This window comes from Phaethon aethereus, assembly GCF_964289735.1.
Source record: "Phaethon aethereus genome assembly, chromosome: 1".
NCBI classification, from domain to species: domain Eukaryota; kingdom Metazoa; phylum Chordata; class Aves; order Phaethontiformes; family Phaethontidae; genus Phaethon; species Phaethon aethereus.
In genome coordinates, this window is record NC_138575.1 from 157,674,416 (window position 1) to 157,688,780 (window position 14,365).

Genomic DNA, 14,365 nt, shown 5'->3' on the forward strand with positions numbered 1-14,365 from the left:
ATTATCGCTTATTGGGGAGGGGAACTGTTTGGGAAGTGGGCCGTCTTTCTAAAGAAATTTGAGTCGGTGGTGAAAAACTGTTTCTTCTCTTTTTTTGTGCCCTTTCATTTTTGAACGTGCAAAATAAGTTGGCTTTGTTCAGTTGTGAAATCCCTTGAACTTTGGTGATTAAAACCACCTATTTTTAGAAAACAGAAGTCACCATAGGAAGAAACAGTCTGTCATGAATTGAAGTTTTACACCAGAAATGGGTTAATTTTTTTTTTTAACTCATCCTACATATTCAGTTATGTACATTTAAAAGCAAACCATATGCATCGTGTTAATTGAATTTAGAATTTCCCATTAAGTCCAGTAAGTACACGTCTTGTTTTCCCGGGGGACTTTTTAGAGGAAATGTTAGGTGGTGATGAGACAAGAATGGAGTATTTCCTCGATCGGGGATTAATTTTGCGTAGGTGGCAGGATCTCCAGGACTTTGGTGAAGATTTCAAAGTTTTAATTAGGAGTAGCAGCTCAGGTTTATCAAGTAGTCTTGCATTACAGTCGTCATTACCTACTGTTGTTCCCACTGAAGGTGAAACTCGCTGCAGATTTCTGGCAGTATTTTTCAATAATGGACATATTTGCTGTATCTCTGCAAGATTTCTTTACAGAGAAGTTTTCTGATCTTTCTTAAGAACAAAAAAAAAAAAGAGGAAACGGACAGTTAATGCTGCAAGCTGCTCAGTTCCGTGGTTTTATCCTTAGCATTGCGTGACAAATGATCATTTTATATATGCACCAGGTGGGAGACCAGTTAAAAAAAAAAAAAGGAAGTTTAGCTCCAGTCTCTGGCTCTGCGCTTTTACGATACTGCGTAGCTAAAGCTTTTCTTTGGCTTGAGAGGTACGGCATGACATCTGAGAATACGACGACCTGCCCGGTTATAAAGCGGGCTTTAGCATGCTCTCGGCGTTCTCGAAAGCCAACGGCTACCAGCCGGGCTTGCACTGCCTGTAGTGGGCCTGCTGGGCTGGTGGAAAAGGGGCTCGGGCCAGCCTTGGAGGGAAGGGGAAGGCTTCTCGGTGGGTTTATGCCTACAGAGGTCACTCTTCCAATGCAGAAGCAGCCCTCTGCTTTGGCCGCTCCTCTGCCGGCTCCGACCTGCCTTCGCTTTCTTTTTAACTTACCTTGATAGCTTTTATGAGCCATCGGTGAAATGAAAGTATCCGAGCAGCTGAATTCCACCCACCTAACAGTGCCTGGGGATAGGCTTCCTTTATCAAATACAAGTTGTGTTTCCATTTGGCTAATTCTAAACTCTTTGACTACAAAAAAAAAAAAAGGTTTCAATGTTGTTAATGGTAGATCTAATGATAATATCTAATTACTTTTTCAACTTAAAGGCACGCTTAAAAATAGGCTGTGCTGTTGATGTAATTGAGTTTTCTTGAGTGATTCATTGAGGCTTAATCACCACAGTGAAGAAGTACACTATTAAAATTAGTCTCTTCAATTGCTGGGGCTAGTGATTTATAGGCCACTTGCAGGCCCGTAGTTTGAGGAAGCTTGCAAATGCATTACCGATATTGCTGCCGGTGAGACAGCTCCACTTCTCCGAGCAGGATTTCTTACTAATTCTTGTCACAACTGTTTGCCCTGAAGGATACGGAATAATTTCTCCTTAGACGAGGTTGTCCTCGCTCTGGATTCAAGATGAATTCAAGCCCGAGAAGTAAACTGCTGAATGGATCTTGGCATAGTATAATAATAATAAAGCTCCTTTTTAGGTTTGAAATAATAGCTATTATCTTCGGTGCCAGTTAATTTATTCAGGGAAGCTGTGCATTTAACTCTATTGAAAGCCTCAAGACATAAATCAGCCGCACAGGTAGGCAATTAAATGCTGGGAGAAGTTGTTAGTCAAGTTAATACAAAGTATGAAATAATAAATTTTAGGTTAAGGTGAGTGCATAAACTGAATTGGTTTTGTGCCGAAGTTTAGAGGTTATAATTTCTAGCAGGTGGCTGGGATGGAGCACATGCAGTAGCTGTTTGAAGACACAGCTCCCTCCCCTGCTCACCCCTCTCTCCCTTGTTAGAGATCTGCTTTTATTGCCTCGACCAAATGCAAGAGGTGTGTTTTAAGTGACATATGGAAAATAATTATACCTGAGACTTTATTGCTTGAGAGGTTAAACGTCATGGTTGCAGATGGTTTTGGTAGACTTTACAGACTTCTCATCTGAAGAACCTCATGATCTTGAAAACACAGAGAAAAATTACTGTGTAGACTTAACTCCTGTTGACACTTTTTAATGGGGGACTTGCTGCCTGTGTTGTTTCTGCCAAGGCAAACAACATGTATAGATAGCATGGGTCACCTCAGTTTCACCTCAGAAGGGCTCAGCGCTGCCTTTGACACGCAGGACAGCACGTAGTGTGATGGGGCACCTTTTCATCAAAGGGCAGAGAAATAGCCAAAAAAACCCCCACTGCTTATGTCTGAAAGTGTCGCTAGTCCCTGCGTGCTATATAGGCCGGTGGGCAAACCGGCTCATTCCCCTTGGTGACATGTGGAAGGTTACCCTCGCAAGCGGGGCGGTTGACGCTGATTGAATTAGATTATATAGCTGTTTTGTGGTTTTTTTTTTTCTCTCTGCCTCAGATAACCGGTTGTATATGGAATATTTCATAGTCCGTCTCTGAAGGAACGCTAACATGTCAGAAACTGATAAAATAAACTACAATTGATGACCCTGTTAAATGGTCTATTCAGTAGCACATAGCCTAGCCTGCTTTTCATTGTATCTGAAATTCTTATTTTTGTAGGTAAACAAATGCACATTCACTACTGATTGAATAGCCCCTTGAACTATGCTCTGCAGTTTGCATTTGGGTTAATCTTGTCGGTTTTAATATAGAGAGGAAAAAAGGAGAAAGCACCAGGGGTGGAATTGTTAGTGCTTTCACATCCACATTCCTCACGTTTTGTCAGGATGATAAACTGTAGGTAATGGACAGCCGTTGTTTCACAGGACAGGCGAGCCAGCCGGAGCACAAAGAGCTTGCTAAACCGATATCGCACAACGTGTTTGGGAGCCCTCTCCGCAAGATGGGAATTTATTTGGGAGCCCTGTGTCGTGGGACCGCACTGTCTAACCTCAGCCATTACAGCTCCAAGCTGAAGAAACAGGGAGTGGAAGGTTAAAATGATTTAAACACATGCTCCTAAATCGTACCCAAAACATAGCTGCGGACACTTGGCACGCTAATACGTGGTGGCTCCCAGTCCGTTTGGTGTTTCTGGCACGCGTAGCCAGGTCTCCGAAGCACAAGTGAATTAGCAACATGAATTCAGAACAAACTGAAGGCCGAATTCTTCAGCTGGTTATTTTCCCCCGCCTCTTCTACGTGGCGTATAATTGCTATATTATTTATAGTAATTACCTTAAAGCATGTTATCTGTAAGCTGTGCTACGTTATTTCACTTTGTTTAATGGAGTAATTGCCTTTAGAAAGGCAGTGACTAAAAGTCAAGCTAAAATCACTTAAGTTCTCCCTCTTCCCACACACAGGAATGCCTCCCTCTCTTTTCCCCCCCCCTTTTTTTTTCCCCTCCCTTCCTTGTTTTATTATAAGGCAATCACATTGCTTTAGGTGTGACACACTCGGGATCGTCTCAAATTCGGCCAAGGTTCCCTGTAGTGAGAAATCACCCAAGGACCCGAGGTGACTGCAGTGGTGATGGGCGCAGCAGCCAGAGCCAGGGTTGCTTTTGGGGCTTTTGTTTTCTGGTTTGGTGGTTTTAGTTTGGTGGTTTTTTTTTTGAGGATCTGGTCTTCATGTGTCATGCAACCTGCAGTACTTGAAATTGCATGTTGCAAATGAGAAGAAAGTGTTCTTCTGAGAAAAAAAATAGTGATTAAAATGTTATTCATGTGTGCCTAATGTCTGCCTGCCTTGGCTGCTGACATAAAGAAACCTGTTTTTCTGGTCATTTATCATACATCTACATGGATTTGCTTATGAGCTCATTCTTTGTGAGGCGTTGTGGAAACTTAAATCGGAATGTTAAACTGCCTGAAATATTTTGATTAAAATATGCAGTGCCACAGAACATAGACTTTTAACCAGAACAGTGTTGTCTTGAGTGAGGGGAAGGGTTGTTTGGATTTTTCTTGGGGGGGGGCACGGGGGGGCGGGCAAGGGTGGGGAGCAGCAAGGGAGAAGAGTTTTGGGGGGGGAGTTGCATGAAAGACAGAGGAAGGGAGGATGGCAAATGGACAGTGTTAGAAGAGCTTGGAAAAACTCCTGTGGCTTCATTGTCTCTTTAAAGCCAGAGAACACAAAGACAAACGCAGTTCAGCCTTTCTCCCATGATGGAAAATGTAAACCGTTGACACAGCTCCCATGTTTAACTTGTTTAATTCTCATTTTAAATTCAGTACTATACCAGCCGTGTGAACTCTGAAGATTTCTTTAGTAATCCATTTTGTAGTTCCGAATCAAAAACAAAGTGAAAAGGTCTGACACAATTTGCTTTTATTTTTAGGCAAATCAACCCTGGTCATAGTTAATAAGGGGATTACAACCCAGACTAGGTCTTTACAGATGTAATGTAAATCAAGGGCAGAGTATAAAGAAACTGATCCCTTTTGATTGAAGTATGGTAAAAAGGCATAGAGAAACTAGCAGCAGTAATCTGATTGTATGGCAATAAAACCACCATTTTCTGTCTTTCAGGTAAAAATAATGTGGTAAATCCATGCAGTTCATAAGATGTAAAGGCAGATAAAGGGTGATGCCATGGCAACATATAGATTAGCTTGATGTTAGAAATGACATGTCTCTGAAAAGGGGTGTTAGTAACTAAGGGCCTTGCTCCGGGCTGTAAGGTATTATGTGAGAACCGCACAAAACTTGGGGGCCGGGATTAGGAAGTATGAAAGGCCTGCTTGTGGCTTGGGGTGGTTGAAGCAGTGAAGAAAAGCTGCTCAGTTCTTCCTCGCTGGTGGCGTATAATACGGTGAAGGCACATTTCATTTGCTGCGTTCTGCCCAGATGGGGACCGATTAAAACTCGGGATGGCTGCGATCGTTCGGCGTGGAAGGCTTTCCTTTGCAACTCCCGCCTGAGCAGCAGCCGGCCTGAAGAGCGAGCTGCGCTCGGGGCCTGCGGCCTCAGTCTGCGTGGGCCGCGGGCAGGGGCCTGCTGGCCGGGCGGAGCGGGCGGGCAGAACGGGGGTTATCTGGGAAGGAGACGGAGACCTTTTGGTTACAGATGTGGCCTCCGTCTACGCACGCCATGGGCACAGCAGAGAGAAAGGTGCTGCGTTGCCCGTGCCTTGGCCAGGTGATGCTTCAGCACCTCTTGTGTTTCCCGTCCTGCAAAAATAGAAAAAAAAACAAAACAAAACTAAACTAAAAACAAACCAGCCAGCATCCATTCCTATTTGCCAGTAAAGCTGCAGATAGATAACCAAATTGATCTAGCTTGGTCTCTAGGCGGTATTTATTTCCGAAAGGCAGGCGGAAATCTAGAGATGGATGAGATAAGCACCTGCCTATCCCCCCTGCCTCCGCCCCAACTTAGAATCACTGGGATGAGCTTGCTGTCAGCCCCTTGAGTTCAGCCGGCAGACAATTTAGCCATTGTTTTGTCACTTATTTAAAGCGATCTGCAGCTGTAGAGGTAGTAAAATATCTCTCCTGGTGCAGCTACTTGGATTTTTTTCTTCTTGCCTTTTCTCTTAAAGAGCCTTCTAAATAGTTAAGACGTGCTTTTCTGCCCAACTGACAACCGTAAACACCCACAACTTAAAGCCGGCATTACATTGCAAATCAGGGGTACGATTCAAACGAGAAATATTTACTTTATTGCCTGCTCATTTGTCCGCTAAGGGGGGGAAGAAAGCACTCTGCATTTGTTAGGCAGAGTCTAGACATAAGGGGAAAAAAACACTGAAGCCTACAATAACAGTTGTGTCTTTAGTGGGAATGAGCCTGGGATGAGCTTGGCAAAATGGAATTCATGCTGTTTATTTGGCAGTGGCTCGGACACTTTTTAAGGTTTTTGGGTTTTGGTTTTTGTTTGTGGTTTTTTTTCCCATTTGCTGGATTTTTTTATAAAGATGTTAATGACATGCTTGAATTTATCATTCTTATCCCATAGTAAGCTGGAAAGCTTCACAATCCTGACTGAAAAGGGAACTCAAGAACCAAAACTGTCAAGCTGCTGATGCTGATGTGGTTTAACAAATGAAAAATAAACAAGTGCATGTAGGGAGCTGAACAGATTGGCAGAATATAGGCGGCCTGAAGGGCTCGGATACCTTTCCTCTCTTGCAGCTTAACCTTCACAAACCTATATCAAAAGATCCAATTCATTTGCTGAAATTCTCCAAAGCGCGGGGGCACCCTCGTCTAATTTACAGGCCAGTCACATCCAAGCACCTTGCATTCTGCATTTGACAATGATTGCTAATGGGCCATTCAACTAAAGTATTTGCTTGTTAACAGGGAACAGAGCATGATAAATGTCCAGCAAGCTTGCGGCCTCCTTCAGCTTTTCAAATGCAGACTGGTGCATATTTATGGCAGGCAAATGACAAAGAGAGAAGCTGAATTACTGTGGCCTTACGCTTTCTGTTCGAACAAGGGTTAAAGTAATTAAAGAAATAATGCAAAAACCGATGTCCTTTGTTTGCCCACCATTATCCAACATTTAGCTTTCGAACCTGCCTGTCATGCCCCATTTCAGAAATGTCCCAGATAAGGCTGGGTGGGTTTGGCAGGGCACGGAAGGAGTGGGCGATCCTTCATGGCGCGCACCCTGGGCAGCGCACGCCAGGTCTACCAGTTCCCCTACAGAGCCCTGCAGGTTCCCCTCTCCTGCAGTAAGTTTTCACTGACATAACATTAACTCGAAGCTGTGCTTAAAACACAGACGTTTTGCAGTTTGCACTTCTGTTCCCTAATTGGGGGGGAAAAAAACCCAAACAACACCAAAACCCCAAACCCAGACGGAAGATGGTGGAGAGGCTTTGAGAAAACAGGCGTATTGCACTTGGCGGGTTTCTGAAAGCCAAGTGGGAAAACAAAATGGCAGAAGAAAAAAGGGTTTTGCCATTTTGCCAACCAAAACCAACAGTTTTTGTCCTTGCTCCTGCGCCCTCAAGGACGGGTAGATCTTCAAAACTGGAGCTGTAAAGCATACACAGGCAAGTTCCTTAAACTCGAAGTGTCTTCAGTGTCATTTTGAATTTTTTGTTGTTGTTTTTTTGTGCTTGTAAATTCATGTTTGATCTTCGCCTGAGTTTCAAAAGTCTTTGAGCAGTCTTAAATGCAGAATTACAATAGAAAATTTTAAGTTCCATATTCAAAAATCTCCTTTAGTATTTCCAGTCTGCCACTTTCCAGTTGCAAGTAGATAAACATGTTTAAGGCTTCTGTCTAGCTCCTGTTCAACTCCATGACAATACCTCCAGTGATTTCAATATTACATTAGCCTGCAAGGGCTTTACATTATAATTGTTTTTTCATTAAAGGCAAAATTTTAATTTTCTTGTAATGAACAAAATCTATCATTTAACTTGAGGAGAAAGAACATCCAGATGTTATTTTTTTTTCCTGTTAACTGTGATGCAGAGAAGTTTCCTTTGATGTGATTATATGCATTGTCAAAGACAGCGAATAAGGGCAGAACCTCTATCTTTTTTGGCAATCCTGGCCAGCCAACACCCCATGTTTATTGCGGTATCAGCATGGTAATTATAATGCAGCTGATTTAAACTTTGATGTAATAGTCTATGCTTTCTTCTGGTTTTAAATGTAGGTTCCAAGCCAGAAAAGATGAAGGCTGGTAGAGGATTGTGTTTCTAGGTGAATCATTCCTGATGTATGGCATATACATAACTGTACGATGGGTTTTCTACCGATAGTGTTCTTTTTGAACATCTCATGGTTAATGGCTAAAATAGGATTTGCAAAACTTTATTTAGTAGGATTCAAAGCTGTGCACACTTTAAAGCGTGATCAAGTTTTACACGTGCCAACAGAAAATGAGAAACTATTCAGCTCATCTTACACGGGAGGATAGGTTAGATGGTGGAACGATAATGTTACACTGAAAAATCTGTGATGGTGCAAGTTGCTGCCCACTTGCAGCTTTTGTTTGAGTAGTGCATCTACTTAGGTACCCAAACCAAACAACAGCGGTGGGAAAGGTGAACAATGCACTGCGAAGGGAAGTGCATGTTAAAGCTAGTAAGTGGGATTTAAAATTTTTTATTATTATTAGTTAAGGCCCAGTCGCAATTGGACGCTGTTTTATTTTGGATTGGGAGTTCTGCCAGACTCCAGCCTGTCAGAGCTGAGAAGACTCAAATCAAGTCCAGGCCTATTTCTGCAGCAAACGGGAATCCTGGCTCCTTGCCTGTGGATTCATTCAGGAAGGCCCATCTGGCTTTTGATGTTCTGCAAGTTTGAAGCAGTTTGTTTAAGGAACCTATGCAGTGAGCACTGGTGAAAGCACACATAACCGCGCTTCTGACTCCTCAAGTGGTGCATCCTTTCGCGTTTGCATTTTTGCTGGTGCTTGCCATCTGCTTACCTACTGCCTGAGCAGCAGTTGGTTTCTATACCTGACTGGATAAAAGTGTAAATTCGGAGCTGGGAACATCTTGACTCCTTTTGAGGATTTGCAATCCCATAGCATTCACGGTCCGCACTTCAGTTGCTTTCTTCATGTTTAATTAATTTCAGTTTAGTTCAGAAACAGTCTCGCTTAATCACTGCACAACACTTGACCTTTAGGGTTTTTTTGGGTTTTCTTTTTCCAAGGTACTTCCGAGCTCTATAGATTAGCTAAACAGGGAAGGTCATGTTGGCAGGCAAGATTACTAGCCTGTGTGATAAATATTTTAAAAGAGACAATTTTTAGTAGTAGTCATTGCTGCTTCTACTTTTTATCAGCCCGTTTTCAGACACATTTTGAAGAAAAACAAAAGCCAAACCGCCATAATTTATTGCTTATTGTAGTCTTTTCTGTTCTGTGGAGTGGTGTGTGACAGCAAAGGTGAGCAAGATTGCTCTGTGCTCTTAGGGCCTGACTCGGGAAACCAGCCTTGTTCAGAAAAGCTCATGTTAAGCATGCACTGAATGCTGAATATTTTTGCTGAAGCGGGACGAATTTGAGCATGAGCTGTCTTGAACCAAGGCCAGAGTGAAAAGTTTTTTGGGGGTTGGACAAATACAGATCTCTCTGATGCTTTGTTACTTTTTTTTTTTTTTTTTTGATATCAGAAAATTATGTCAGGAGCTACAGCCCTGCCTGCACTTGGAATGAGTCTTAATTTCTGTGTAGCTTGCCAGTAGTCAGCGACTTAAAATGGAGTGGCTGGAGCTCCCGCTGTCCCCGGCCATCTGCTGAACCCCTCCGATGGACTCTTCCACCTGGGGCAGGGATGTCCGATCTAGTGATGAATGCACTTCTGGACCTTTACAGGAGTTTTTAAACTGCTCCATTGTCAGTTTAGCTTAATTTGAGAGGCTCAGACCTTCAGCGGGCCAAAATCTGGTTCGTGGTAGGTCAGATATTACTAGTGCCTTGGAGCTGGCAGTGGCCGCTCGGTTGTATTCTGCTTCTGAAAGTCAGTCGAACTTTGGAAAAGTTTGTATTTAATATAAGAATGCAGGAGCTCCACTCTTGCGAGTGTCTGAATCTTGGGGTTAATGTGAGATGCAAGTGCAGACTGACTGTAGATCTCCCATTTGGATTTTTGCTCTATGTCATTTTCTCCCACCTGAGAACCCTCTTTTTAGTATAAAGAGAAGAAGGATGCGGTATAGGAGTGATAGAGAGTTGTAACTGGATTCTGAAAATCTTTTGCATAACGATGATTTGCCAGAATAGGTTTGGTTTGTCATACAATGCTGTTACTGATTTGGCATAACTTTTCCTGAAAGTTGTGAGTTAACTTGTTCTACTTCCAGTGTTTACTTATGCAGGCAAATGGTATGCAATAATGTATTTTCTAACAACTGCAAAGCAGCTGAAATTTTTTCTTTGAGTTTGAGATACAATCACCGATTATTAATGTCTCATCAAGTAACAAGACAGTCCCCGCCCTCTTTTATAGACTTTGCTTGGAGCATGTCTTGGAACAAGACTGTACAGGTGCGAACAAATTGTAGTTAGGAGAAGGAAGACTGCAAACTTCAGTTGGTATCCTTGTATTGTGGCTGACATAAGATTTGTTTCTGTATTAGGAACAGTGGAGAAGAACACAGAATAGCATGGTAATGGAACAATCTGGTTTTACTGTTTCTTTCTTGTGATTTATAGTGCCCTTGTTGAAAAGTAGTTCTTTGGCAAATGCCAGCTGCTCTCTGTTAGCTTTCTAAAAGCAGAGACTTTAGTGACTTGTGTAAGAAGCACACATGGTTTGGTTTGACTTTCTGTTCCATGCTGACTACTGCTCTGCATCTTTTCAAGAAAGCGGCATCTTTCTTGGGTTTGGCACACCCTGTCTCTATGAGCACAAGTCAAGTAGAGCAGTGGTTTTGTGTTACGCTGAGTGCATTGCACAGATTTTTTTTTTATTTTCTTCAAAAATCCAAACCATATAAATACCTGATTATCTTTGCTGTGAGAGCAAAGAACTACTTTAATATTCCCAGTAGCATATTTTGAACAACAATTCTTTAATTAAAACAGCATTGGTCTCTTCCTGTATTTCATGGCTAGCAAATGAGAGAAAACACCAGTGTTAATATCAAAGGGAGTCAGTTTTCATTACAGTAATGGTTCAATTGTGCAATGCTGTAGGCAGTGAAATTTAATATTATTGTGACTTGTATTGTAATTGTAGGATGACAGAGGAAAATGGATTAAGTTTAAATACAAGTGTACACAGCAGCACATGGACTTCGTCAAATGGAAGCTGAGGGTTGGGGCAGGACAGGTCCCCTTCTGGCTCTGTCATAATGAATTAGTATTTTGTAAATAACTGGCCACTAGACTATAGATTTATTACCTTTTGTAGATATATGTGGACACACGGAGACATACATGGATTCTGTACTGACTGTAATTGCAGTGCTGAGTTGCAGAACGGGTTTGTGCCTGTAGGCTCGCAGGGTATTTGAATGTCTAGGCTTCTTGTCTTCACCTTTCAAGAAAATACTCTTGCCTGCCAGTTTGTGAAGTTTTCTTCTGAAGGATACACCCATCCTTTCAGTTAAGGGATTGCTAACACATGCATGGCCTCAGACTGGAAAGCCCTTTGTCATTCTTTTCTTCCTGATGAATAAAACCAAACTCAAGTTGCAGATGATCTTTGCTTTAGAAGATTGTGCTAGAGAGACAACTAGCATTAGTGAGCAATATCCCCTTCTTTCCCAGCTGCCCATGTACATGCAGATTAAAATGGGAAATGGTAATTTAAACCATCCATTACTGATCTCTTCCATGGAAGATTAGGGGCAATGAAAGCTAGATGTCTCATTTGTTTACAGTGCAGGCAAATGGAAGATGTCCCCAAAGCAGTGCCTGGTAGTCTACTAGTGTGTAAACATGGTGCTCTGTCTTCTTACCCCGTATCTTCACGGTGTTTCTCAGACATATGTTCGTGTTGGAACCTGTTCTAATGTTAAAAGTGCAAAAGGGGGCAGTAAAGTGCTATCCAAAAAATGGTTGGGTTTTAAGGGTATTTTTTGTGGCAAAAGTTGCATTTCACAATAGGCTTATAATCTCCCTTATTTAAAACAATGATCACATGAATATCTTCTGTTTGAAAGGCTTACAGATGTCACCAAAGCATATCGTTAAGCATTGTGGGAACGTTTGCTGTGTGTATTTCCATGTTCTGTCCTTTAACCCAGCCCTGAAACATGCTACATATTTGGAAGGAATTGAAGGCAGGAAGCTTTTCTCAGATATATTTAGGATGTAGCTATACAAAGCACTTCTGAAAGAATTCCAACTTTGCTAATCATGTCTGGTTCTCATGTTGTGCATTACCAGCACCATGTTTCTGGAAAAACAAAATGAAGAGAATGCTGAGGCTAGGGGTTTATGCTTGAAGTACTAAAGTGTGTAGTGGTGGCATGGGTCAAGAGTTGGGCTCTCTTCCAGACCCACATGCATCATTTGTTAAGAGGTAACTAGAAAGAGCAACTAACTACAATGCACCTACTGAGTGTTTTCTCTTTCAGAAATTCCTCAGAATAGGCCATTTATACAGATTGGCCGCTACTCTCCACTGCAGCCACTTGCAGTTTTTAAATTCTGTGTAGAAAGCATGTTTCTGCTGAAATGCGATAAAAAGGAGAATGTCCCTGTGTGTGTTTCCATGCTTGTGCGTGAGAGAGCAAGCAATGATTTGAGGAGTGACTCCCCATTTGCTGAAGCTGAGTGAGTCCAGCACTGTCATGAGGGTTCATATTTCTGTAAATACTGATGAAATGTTAATATAATACACTTTAAAATAGAACATTGGTCATATCCAACCTTTTTTCCCCCCCGCCTTAGTTAGGAACTGTCCTGAAGCACATTAGCGGTTCTTTTGTGGTAACCAGAATTGATTTTGTAAATGGATCAGAATTCTCTAGTGCTTTAAGTACTTTCAGCAGAGCAGTAATTGCTTTCTGCACAATAATACAAAAAGTTAATTGCTATTAATAGTACTTTATGTGGAGGTCATGTATGAAAACTGAATATAAAATCTATATTTAAAAAACAATTCCTTTGTAAACCTTGGTAAAAAATCAATTTGTACATCTTTTCAGCATTTCAAGCCTTACCCATATGGTAGGGTTCTAAGCCAGGCTGCATGTTCTTGTGCAAAAAGCCCAGATCTTGTTTCCCATTGTAGAGGAAAAAGCAAACAGATAGGTGCTTGCTCTCGGAGGGTTTTTATTTAAGGCAGAGGAAAACCTGCTTCCCTTTTACGGGAGGAAAACCGCGCATCCATTTTTGCAGCCTGGATTTATGTTGGGGATGGAGGGGTAAGCACAAGTTGGTCTGAAGGTTTTAGTTATGTAAGTGGGGTTTTTTCCTTTCCTCTGCGAGTGAGAGCCAAGCGAGGGAAAGGGCAGCTTTCCAGCAAAACTAAACCATCTCTTGCAGGCGGAGATGGCGTCCGTTTCAAACAGATACGCCGTCTTACACCCAAAGCCTGCGTGCCATGGGGCTGGGGAGAGGGGGCTCCCGGCGCCCCTGTGTCCATGGGTCACCCCGGGTTGCCACGATCCCCTGGGTGGGAATTGCAGAGTCAGCTACCTCTGCCCAAGCCCAGGACTGGGGTAGCCCTGGAGGAGGGTCTGCGGCACCTCCTGTGGCTTTACTTACTTTTTCCATGGGATGAGATCACATCCGTAACCTCGTGCATCGCAGCTTTTAAGGAACCGGGTTTTTCTCTTACAGAGTGTGTCTCCAGTAAGATGTGCGTGGTGCCGGCTCGTGGGTGACCTCCTTTTGTATATACAAAGGGTAAAAGGGGTACGGTTCTTGCCAAATACCACGTCTCGGCGGCGGGTCCTGCGCTCTCTCACGTGCGAGGCACCTTTAGACTTGTGACAGTCCTAAGCTGAATGGAGCGAAGAAGTGTCAGTATCTCTGCGGCAGCAATCGTCACACAAGTTATTTGGTGCAGGAAACTCATGAGACATCTTTCTAGGAGACCGGTCAGGGCATTTTCTGACATGTTTGGAGAGGCATAGTGTCTGTGGGTACAGTGGAAGCTCTGTGCCTTTAGGGTTGTTATGCGATGGTACAATTTGACTGTCAAATCCTGCAGGTCCATGCAAAAAAATGTTTTCTTTGGGGAGAAGAGTATGCGCTCTCAGCCCATCCTTACTTTACACCTATTAACAATCCTTTGTTGTATTTTAAACACTTTCCTCTAGTATTTTGCAAAAGGTAACGTATTGAATTGCTAAACAAAACAGCTAAAATTTAATACACGCCCCTTTTTCCCTGTCTCCTTAAAATTTTGAGACAACTTAATACTGCTGCAGAATCATTCTTGTGTAATTTATAAAGATTTCAGCTGTGAACATACATACTGCATTGTCTTGCCTTACTGCAGTCAGTGGAAGTTTTGCACCTGGTTTCAGTAAGAGCAGGTTCAGGAAGAGGCACCAAGAATGGCTTCCATTTGCATGGCTACTTGAGGCACACAAAATGGTGGCACCACTACCATTTTGTGTCCAGGGTGGTGGACACACCTTGACCCTGGACAATAACCCTGGACCATTCCCTTTTTCGGTGCGCTGCAAGCCTTTCCCCCAGGTAGTTGGAAAGAAGATGGGCTCCTTTGGAGTTGAGGAAGGGGGAGGACAAGGAGGTACCATAAACCCCAGGATGGAGATGAGCTACT

The 14,365-nt window shown here is 42.7% G+C and overlaps 1 protein-coding gene across 3 annotated transcripts in view; it reads left to right on the top strand.

The window, feature by feature from the left end:
- Positions 1-14,365, top strand: part of EFNB2 (ephrin B2) — a gene marked incomplete at its 3' end in the record, with an annotated part of 41,930 nt that overhangs the window by 1,901 nt on the left and 25,664 nt on the right. The window lies entirely within an intron of this gene.